This window comes from Vicia villosa, linkage group LG6, assembly GCF_029867415.1.
Source record: "Vicia villosa cultivar HV-30 ecotype Madison, WI linkage group LG6, Vvil1.0, whole genome shotgun sequence".
NCBI classification, from domain to species: domain Eukaryota; kingdom Viridiplantae; phylum Streptophyta; class Magnoliopsida; order Fabales; family Fabaceae; genus Vicia; species Vicia villosa.
In genome coordinates, this window is record NC_081185.1 from 108779929 (window position 1) to 108790595 (window position 10667).

Consider the following 10667-nt stretch of genomic DNA (forward strand, 5'->3'; position numbering starts at 1 on the left):
TTTTAAAAATATTATTTTCTATTATGTTATTACTTTTCTTTTTGTGATTTTTTCTCTATTGCTTCCATCAACTTATTATAATTATTCTTCACCTTAAATTTTTTTATTTTTTTATTTTTAATAAAAATTATAACTACTATAATTTTTTGTTTTTTATTATAATTTATTTTATGTATTCAAAAGTTGTTATCAACACATAGTTTATTTTGTGTCAAGAGTTATAATACGAATCAAGTGTACTCAATTTTTTTAATATTATGCGATAAGTTATCACTTTTTAATCACTCAGTTATACAAATATTATTTCCAAAAAAATATTTATGAAATTTTTACAATTGAATATCATATCACTTATATAAAATTACAAGGATAAAATTGTAAATTATTATTACAATCCCTCCCCTCCCCTCGTGAACCAAACATATTTTTAAACGAAATCCCTTCCCTCCCCTCCCCTTCCCTCGTTTGAACCAAACATATATATAATTATAAAAAATCCCTCCCCTCCCCTCCCCTCCCCTTCTCTTCCCTCCATTAAAATCCCTCACCTCCCCTCCCTCTCATTTGAACCAAACAGACCCTTAGAATTTTAATGTTAAAAAAAAATATAATACTCTATTTTTTTTAAAGAAAATTCTCCTTCAACAAAATTGTTGAAGACAAATTAAATTGTTCTTGACTATATCTTTTTAATTATTAGTTTTTGATTACTTATCAATACTTTAGTTTAATTTTTATTTACTATTTAAAAAAATTTATTAAAAAATTTGTGTTAATGTAGATTCGGAGTTTATATATTTAGGATATCTCTCATTCCATCTCGTGGATCTCTCACGCACCATGTGCATATCTAAAAATACCCTCTGTTTTCGGAGGTGTATCTCCGAAAGCACCTTTTTTTTTTATTTTACGTTGATTTTTTCTGTAGATGTATCTACGGAACCTTTTTTTAATGTTGTTTAAATAGTTCCGTAGATGTATCTACGGAACAATTCAACGAAAAAAAGTTACTTCCGTAGATACATCTACGGAAGCGGGGGGCAAAAATGAAATTTCACCGGGTGCCTAAGAGTATTATAGGGTGGATTGAGACATCCTCTATATTTAAGTGTATTTAAATATAATTTTGAAAAGTTTGGTAGCAAATTTCGCTAGTAAATAAAAAATGGATCATCAGTCAACAAGTCATTAAAAATATTATCCATGTCAAAAGCCCTATTTTATTCATTATGATCAAAATTTCCCTTTGCCACAAACTATCATTAGTGACTTCATCTCTTTATATCATATTTCATCACACCCACTAGCTTAATCTCTTTTAACTTCTTTTATTTTACAAATCTTTTGTATTACATACGTAATTCTTTGTGTTAAGCATGTTTGTAAATTCAACAGAGTCGAAGTTTATGTAGTTGATAGAGTCGAACTTAGTTTGTAGCAGTCGAATCTGCATGCATTTGGTAGAAGATCGAACATAGCTTGTAGTAGTCAAGCTATGTGTATTCCATAGAAAGGAATATACAGAAAGTAGAAGTCGAAGATGTGTGTATTCAATAGAGACTCGAATATAGTCTATCGAAGTTAGTTATTTTGAGACTGCTTAATGTGCAAGTAATATCACTATAAATAGGAAGACACATATTGTTTGTAAAGACAATGAAAACACACAGACTAAGAGAAACTTTGTATTGAGTCAAATCAATAAATATATTCTTCTTATCTTCTTCCAAAACCTAATTTTCTCTCTTCTCCTCCCCTTTTCTATTTCAAAAGTTTCCTTTTCTTTTCAACTCATTATGCGAGAGAATCGTCTTGCAACCAAGGTGTGGTTGAATCACTCGAGTGAAGAGTGAAGAATAAGAATCTTAAAACAATCAAGAAAGTGATTGAATCTTGTTCTATCAAGATTGATTCCAACATCTAGTATCTAGAGCACTGAGTGTGATTCTTGGGAAGCATAAAGAAATCACTTCTTATCCTAACAAGCATTTTCTACCAAATCTTCCCATCTTGAATGGAAAGAATTATGATAATTAGTGTAAGCAGATGAAGATTGTCTTCTACTATCAAGATGTTTAGGATCTTGTGAAGAAGGGAGTAACACCAATTAGCGAAAATGCAACAAATGAACAAAAGGATGCACATAAAAATTTGAAGAAGAAAGATTATAAAGCTCTCTTTATAATCCATCAATGCATTGATCCAGACAACTATAAGAAACTTGGTGGTGTAGATTCATCGAAGGAAGCATGGGACATCCCCTGGAGAAATCTTTTAGAGGTGCTGAGAAGGTGAAAAAGGTGAGGTTACAAATTGAAAAAAGAACGTATGAGTTACTTACAATGGAAAAAAATGAAGGTGTGGTTGATTTCTTCACCAGGATAACATCACTGGTGAATCAAATCATGATGTGTGGTAAAGTGTTGACATCAAGATCAATAGAAGAATCGTAGGACTTGTAAATCATGACAAAAGAAGAGCTTCAAGGGACGCTTGAATCTCATGAACAAAGAAAGGATGAAAGATCTGCAAGCAAGATGAAAGGTGATGTAGCTCTGCAGGCACAATCAGCAAAAGAAAGGAAAGGCAAAGGAATAACGAATGGAACACAAAGGTAGATGAGGTTACAAAAATTCAAATGGTAGGAGTCACCATCAAGAAAAAAAAGAGTTAAACCAGAGACAATCCATAAACCAGAGCAATCAAAGAGGTGGTGGTGCAGGTAGAGGAAGAGGTGGTGGAAGGAAACCTGATAAGAGCCATATTCAGTGTTTAAATTTTCAGAAGTATGGTTATTATGCTAGTGATTGTTTATAAAACAAAAGAAATAATCGAGAAGGTGATGCAAGACTTGCAAAACAAGAACAAGAAGAAGAAGAAGTGTTGATGATGGTCACAATAAGAGAAGAATAAAGATTCAAGGATCAATGATACTTAGACTCAGGCTGCTCATCACACATGAATGGAAGGAGATATGGTTTGTCAATATCAATCCCTATATGAAGAACAATGTTACTAAAGGTATTGGTGATTTTCTTATCATGAGGAAAGAAGGCAAACAATCAGTTATTTCCAATGTATTGTACATACCAGGAATGAAAAGCAACTTGCTCGGCATATGGCAATTGATTGGGAAGAATTGCAAAGTTTTAATCAAAGATAAGATGATAAGAGTACTCGAATAAAGTGGCAAGTTAATCTTGAAGGAACACATGTCTCAAAACAGAACCTTCAAGATTGAACTTGATGTGCTTGAGGTGTTCACAAAGTTTAAATATATGGTGGAAAGACAAAGTGGTCGAAAGCTCAAGACCCTGAGGACTGATGGTGGTGGAGAGTATGTTTGATTTTGCTGCTTTAGATGGAAAGGAATGGATTATGCATGAGTTGGTTCCACCCTACAATCCATAACAAAATGGAATTGCTGAGAGGAAGAATAGGACCATCACGAACATGGTAAGGAATATGCTAAGATACACGCACTTATCCAATAAATTATAGGGTGAAGTTGTGTCGACATCAATATATATCTTGAATAAATGTTCAACCAAGAGGCTAGAGGGGATTTCACCAGAAAAATATTTGTCTGGTGTCAAGCCAAGCTTAAGTCATATGAAGGTGTTTGGATCTATAACATGTGATTAGGTGAGGAAGAAGCATGATGACTAGTCAAGCCTAACAATCTTGATAGGATGCCATTCTCCTTGGGAAAGCAAGTTGTGATCAGCAGAGATTTAATCATTTATGAGTTGAAATAATGGGACTGGAATGATAACATCAAGAAGGATTCAGTAAGAGTTGTGTATGATGAACTAGCTAGTAAAGCAGACAAGGAAATTCAACCAAAAGTAGGCAGAGTTCAAGCTGGCTCTAGCAGACCTCAAAGAGAAAAAAACATGCCTGCAAAATTGCAAGAATGTGTGATCACATTAGATGATTTGGTAAATGATGAAGGTGAGTTGGTACACTATGTTTACTATGCAGATAATTATCCATTTGATCCGCTGTCGTGGGTGGATCAAAACGAGTAATTTTTAAAACTGTAGATAGCGACAATGGCTCGAGTTGTATCGCAAGGATTCTTGTATTATATTAACTAACAATGACGATTAATGGGGGGTTTGGTTTAAGATTCGATTTAACAAACAGATTAAATTAATTGATTATCAAAATAAGCTAAACGACTAATCCTACTAATTCAGGTTCCGACTTATCACCGACTATAATAACATCAATCCCTAAACGGCTTCGATCCTATTCGATTATGAGATCAATCATACAAGCGTTTATCAAAATAATAAGTATTATGTTCCTGTTTACCAAATTAAGAAAACGGTTAAGAATATGACGAGTTAACGAATTAAGCACACGATAACACGCAATTAAATTTCGGAACATGCATACAATCGAATTTAATCAATTCTATCCTATGAACACAATTGAATTAAGCAAACAATTGCAATCAAATTAAGCAAATGATTTCATAGAAAATAATTGAACAGAAATCGAATTTAAATTAGTATTAGAATAACCTCAAAGCAATAGAACCCATAATAAGTAGGATTTACCTTCGGATTAGTTCTCCATGAATTGTGCAAAAACAAAGAATATTTTTTAATCATCATTAGAGGGTTACCTCCTACTGTAGTGGCTGCCACAATTGCTTTAACAACCTAAGGGTTTCACTCACAATCCGAACCGGGTCGAAAACATAACCCAGGCCCATAAAAATCACCAAAAATAGCTTAATTTCTAATGACTGAAACTTCAACGAAATTATGGGAATCATGCACTCCAAATTTGCCTTCGACTCCAACATGAAAGTCGTAGCTCTTTCTCTAAGATTTTCGGTGATTCTTAGAACGCGTCGATCTGATTCCCGTAGTTCCGGTTATGAATTTTTTTATTGAAAGCTGCAAATACTGAAAATAAAATACGAAAATCAAATAAAGGCAAACATAAACTAAATTATAAAAACATTATAAAATAGAAACATAAACAAAACAAACCATGAAAATGCCCAAATACAAACATAGAGGAATGTGCATCAAAATACACTGATCACCAGTCAATCTAATTAAGGCATTGAAAGACTCAAAATGAATGCAAACTATGATGGAGGAACTGAAATCCGTATAAGTTATAAAACCTAATCACTAATCGAATTGTAACAAGGAAAGAAGGAAATTGATGTGAAATACGTGTACAAAGTGAAGCTGGATCCAAAAGGAGAAGTAACCTGACACAAAGCAAGACTTGTAGCCAAATGATTTCTTTAGAAAGAAGGAATCGACTTTAATGAAGTGTTTACACCATTTGCTAGGATCAAAATAACCAGGTTGGTTGTTGGCCTAGCAAACATAAACAACTTGTATATGGGTCAGATGGATGTGAAATGTGAATTTTTGAATGGCCCTTAAGATAAAGTAGTCTATATGGCACAACCAGGTTATTTTGTGAATCAAGGCCAAGAAAGCAAGGTATACAAGTTGCATAAATTCATATATGGACTCAAACAAGATCATAAAGCTTTGAATAAGAAGATAGATGGATTTCTAAGGGAGAAGGAGTTTGTAAAATGCACAAATAACATGGTGTATATGTTAAAAGAAGAAGGAATGGATTGCACATACTTTGCCTATATATAGATGATCTGTTGATAACAGACAGCTGCAAGAAGGAGATCAAAGATTTCAAATGTGATCTAAGCAAAGAATTTGAAATGTGTGATATGGGAAAAATATCAAATTTTCTTGGTATCAAATTCTACAAGAGTTGTAAAGGCTTGCTGTTGCACCAAGGAATACATGCAAATGAGATACTCAAAAGATTTGTAATGGAGAATTGCAATGCAATTTCGACACCAATTAAACCAAGACAACAATTGATGAAGGATTCAGATGAAGATAAAGTCTATCCAATTTAGTACAGAAGACTTATTGGATATTTAAGATACCTTTGTCACACAAGGCCTAATCTAGAATTTATTGTAGGTATTGTGAGTATATTCATGCAAAATCCCAAGGTATCTCATCTTGCAGCCACCAAGAGGATACTAAGGTATCTCAAAAGAACACTAGACTATGGCATTTTGTTTCCTGGAACAGATCAAGGAAAGGAATGCAAACTAATGGGATACACAAATTCAAGTTGGTGTGGTGATGTTGAGGATAGAAAATCCATAGATGGTTATGAGTTTATGCTAGGTGGTGCACCAATTGCTTGGAGCTCAAGAAAGGAGACAGTGGTACCATTGTTGTCATGTGAAGCTGAGTACACAACCGCTTCTCTTTGTGCATGTCAGGCAACATGGATGGTGAATTTGATCAAGGAGATTGTAGGGAAAAAATCATGGAGTAATGATCATGAAGATTAATAACATGTCTGCTATCAATTAGGCCAATAATCCAATAGCACATGGAAGAAACAAACACATTGAGATGAAAATTCATTATCTTAGAGAGAAAGTAACAAATGGGAAGCTGAACTAGAAACACTACAAAACTGATAATCAAATTGCTGACATCATGACAAAGGTTGTGCAAGAGGAATTGTTCAAGAGATTGAGAATTATGATGAATGTAGATAGGTTAGGCACAATGAATTAGGTGGTGTGTTAAATATGTAATTCTTTGTGTTAAGCGTGTTTGTAAGTTTGACAGAGTTGAAGTTGTATGTAGTTGATAGAGTCAAACTTAGCTCGTAGCAGTCGAATCTCAATGTATTCGACTGAAAGTCGAACATAGCTTTTAGTAGTCAAGCTGTGTTTATTCGATAGAAAGGCGAATACAACTAGTAGAAGTCGAAGATGTGTGTATTTGACAGAGACTCGAATACAATCTGTCGAAGTTAATGAGTTAGTTAGTTATTTAGAGACTGCTTGATGTGCAAGTAATTTCATTATAAATATGAAGACATCTATTGTTTGTAAAGACACTGAAAAACACACTGACAAAGAGAAACTCTATATTTAGTAGAATCAATAAACATATTCTTCTTTTCATCTCTCAAAACCTAATTTTCTCTCTTCTCTTCTCTTCCCCTCTTCTGTTTCAAAGATTTCCGTTTCTTTTCAAATCTTTGGGCGAGAGAATCGTCTTGTAACTAAGGTGGGGTTGAATCACTTGAGTGAAGAGTGAAGAACAAAAATCTTGAATTAATCAAGAAAGTGATTGAATCTTGTTCTATCAAGATCGATTTCAACATTTTCTACATTTATGCTAGTCACAAATTTACCCTTCCTCAACAAACCATATAGATCTAAACGTACTTGTTTTGCGTTCCACATATATCACAACCTCATATTTGCATTAGCGAGTAAGCATGGACATTATGGCATCGTCTTTGGAATCCCTTTGGAATCCCTAAATGGCTTAATGTCTTCTTCTAAGTTTCCATCAGTATGCATTCACAATTGGTTAACTCAAGCAAGAACAAAAATTGAATCCATGTCCCTCATTGTGTCTCATCATAAAATAAGACCACATATAATATTTATAAGAAAGAATATCATCCCCTTCATACATTAACTTAGGGACTTTGACAAAGTTACCCTTGGCATTGAAGTTCACAGTAAATCAAACTGTATTATGCATAAATAGTAGTACATCACAATGAAAATTGTATTTAAGACAACAATCTACATTTTTGTATTCAATATTTAACAATGAAATTAATATACAAAAGCACCACTTTTGTTGTTATTGTTAGCACCATTACCATTGTTGTTGGTGTAGTCAATGATGTTGTTATTGTTTCCACCGTGCTCAAACCTAACCCAGTGAGTATATGCATTTTTTGTATTTAGATATTATGAGAGTTGTCACCATGTTTGCACTACTTGATTATGCTCCTATCTCACTTTTCACTATATGTTTGATGCATGAATAAAATCAAGGCAATTGTTTCTATTTAGAGAGCAATCATTTGGCCTTAAAGAACTTACATTTGAGAAAAATGACCCTTGTTTACCATTTATATCTATCATATAAGAAAAGTCTACCATTTCCTCATCTCTTAGCTATGCCACATCAGCCTCTCTTCTCACAAAATTCCACATCATTCCTTTCCCATTGTAGGATTGAACTTTAAACCTCCAACCTCTCATGATCTCGCAGTTACAAATTATTTACTTTCTTTGGCCATTCACATTCACAACTGCTTACAGCACTAATGACCTCATATAATGCTTCTGCCTTCCAAGCCCCTTCTGCCTTCCAAGCCCTCCACCTTCCACGTTCCAAAACACTTTTATCATTACTATATATAACCATCATACTTTCACAGTATCTATCATATTCATCAAACCTAATCGTGGAAAATTTTGGTTTATGCTATTTTTGCAATTACAGCCATTCCCACGACTATTCATGTGGAAAATTTTGGTTTATACTATTTTTGCAATTACAGCCACGACGATTCATGGACAAACCGAAATTTAACATTTTTTTCTTTCTTTTCTTGATAGAAAATATCTTTCATGTTATTTGCAGGTTGAATTTGTAGTGTATCATTCTGAAGTACTAATTGGCGTTTCATGTTATTTGCAGGTTGAATTTGTAATATATCATTCTGAAGTACCAATTGGCGTCACTCCATAGTATATGATTCGTTTTTTACATGGGTTGTTTCCAATCCCTATTTTCTATTTTTTTAGTAACAATTTAAATATTGTCCTAATATGTGTTTTGGATTTTTTTCTGGTGCAGACAGTAGAAAACATCGTCTATACGATTCATTTGAAATAAATATTCTTCTTTGACTGTCCCGAAAGTTTGAGCTGTAGAAGTAGAAATCAAGTTGGCTGGTGTCAATATACAATGGAGAATCTGCTTGAAATTACTGGGTTATGCTTGCGCAAGTTTTGTCAAAAATGTAGATATTATACTATGTAAATAACATGATATTTTATATTATTTCATAGAATGAACTTTAATTTTTTATATTTTAAGTGCAAATATTAATAAATAAATCTTAATTGATTGATTTTATGTTTGAGTGATATTTATATTAAATCTTAGTAATTATAGAAATTGTAGATATTATAATATGTAAATAAGATAATATTTTATATTAATTCATAGAACTAAAGAATATTTTAGTTAGGTCAAATTAAGAAATTAAGGTTATCAATATATACAAAGTTAGTTTTATAAAATATTATTGATATTTATTTATTATAAGGTCGAACAAAACAAAAAATAAAGATAAAATATTACAAATTAAAAATGTATACATAATTTTGAAATTTATAAGAAAATAGAATCAAAGAGTAAAGAAAAAAACATTATATTTGTTTAGGTAAATAAAGAGTTTTGAAATGAAAAGACATAAATCATTTACCTATAAAAAAATTAAATATCATAATCATTTTACTTGATTGCAACTTTAATTTTTGATTTAATCTGATTGCAACTTTAATTTTTGATTTAATCTGATTGCAACTTTTGATTTATTATTTTTAATTTTTTGATTTAATGTGATTACAATTTTTAACTTCTTATCCATAATAATCCAAGCATTATGGTCGAATTGAACGTGATTTTAAAGAATGGTTTGTTGAAATAATGAAGCAGCACACCTATTTTCTTGATATGGAAATAATTGGTATATTATTGCAAATTTTAATAAATAAATTTCATTGATTAATTGATTTTATCTCTGAGTGATATTTATATTAAATCTTAGTAGCTATAAAAATTATAGATATTATAATATATAAATAACATAATATTGTATATTAATTCATATAACTAAAGAATATTTTAGTTAGGTCAAATTAAAAAAATTAAGTTTATCAATATATATATATATATATATATATATATATATATAATTTATAAAGTAAATTTATAAAATATTATTGATATTTATTTATTATAAGGTCGAACAAAAAAAAAATATAGAATATAATAAAATATTACAAATTCAAAACATATACATAATTTTGAAATGTATAATAAAATAGAATCAAAGAATAAAGAAAAAAATAGTATATTTTTTTAGGTAAATAAAGAGTTTAGAATGAAAAGACATAAATCATTTACTTATAAAAAATTAAATATCATAATTATCTTTAGTAATCATTGATCGATTGATTGCAACTTTTAATTTATGATTTAATGCATGTGATTGCAACTTTTGATTTCTTATTCTTTTAGTACTTACCATATGTATATTTAAATTATTAGATTTGAGAAAATATTGTACTTTTATATCTTACAAAATTATATTATTTTTCCAATATTGTATGATTTACCTAAAAATAATATAATTTTGAGTAACTATTGTACTTTTGTATGATTTACCTAAAATTATCTAACTTTGTAAGATATAAAAGCCTTTTTAACGACCCATACCATAAAATCAGTACGTTGGGAATAATTTAATTGATATAGAATCAATACATTAAAATCATATCAATTACTTACCAATATCTTAATTGGTATAAAATAAATACGTAACAAATATATTTAGTACTCCAATTATATTGATGTTGTATCACCAAAAATTGAGTGAATCATATTATCATTAAAAATTAATAAATATAATTTATCTCACTTGATTTCCTTCAAAATTATTTAATAGAAACTTTCCAAAATAATGAATTTATCAACATAATTTTGAAACCAAATTTCATATGGTTAGAAGATTTTTAACCTCTCATT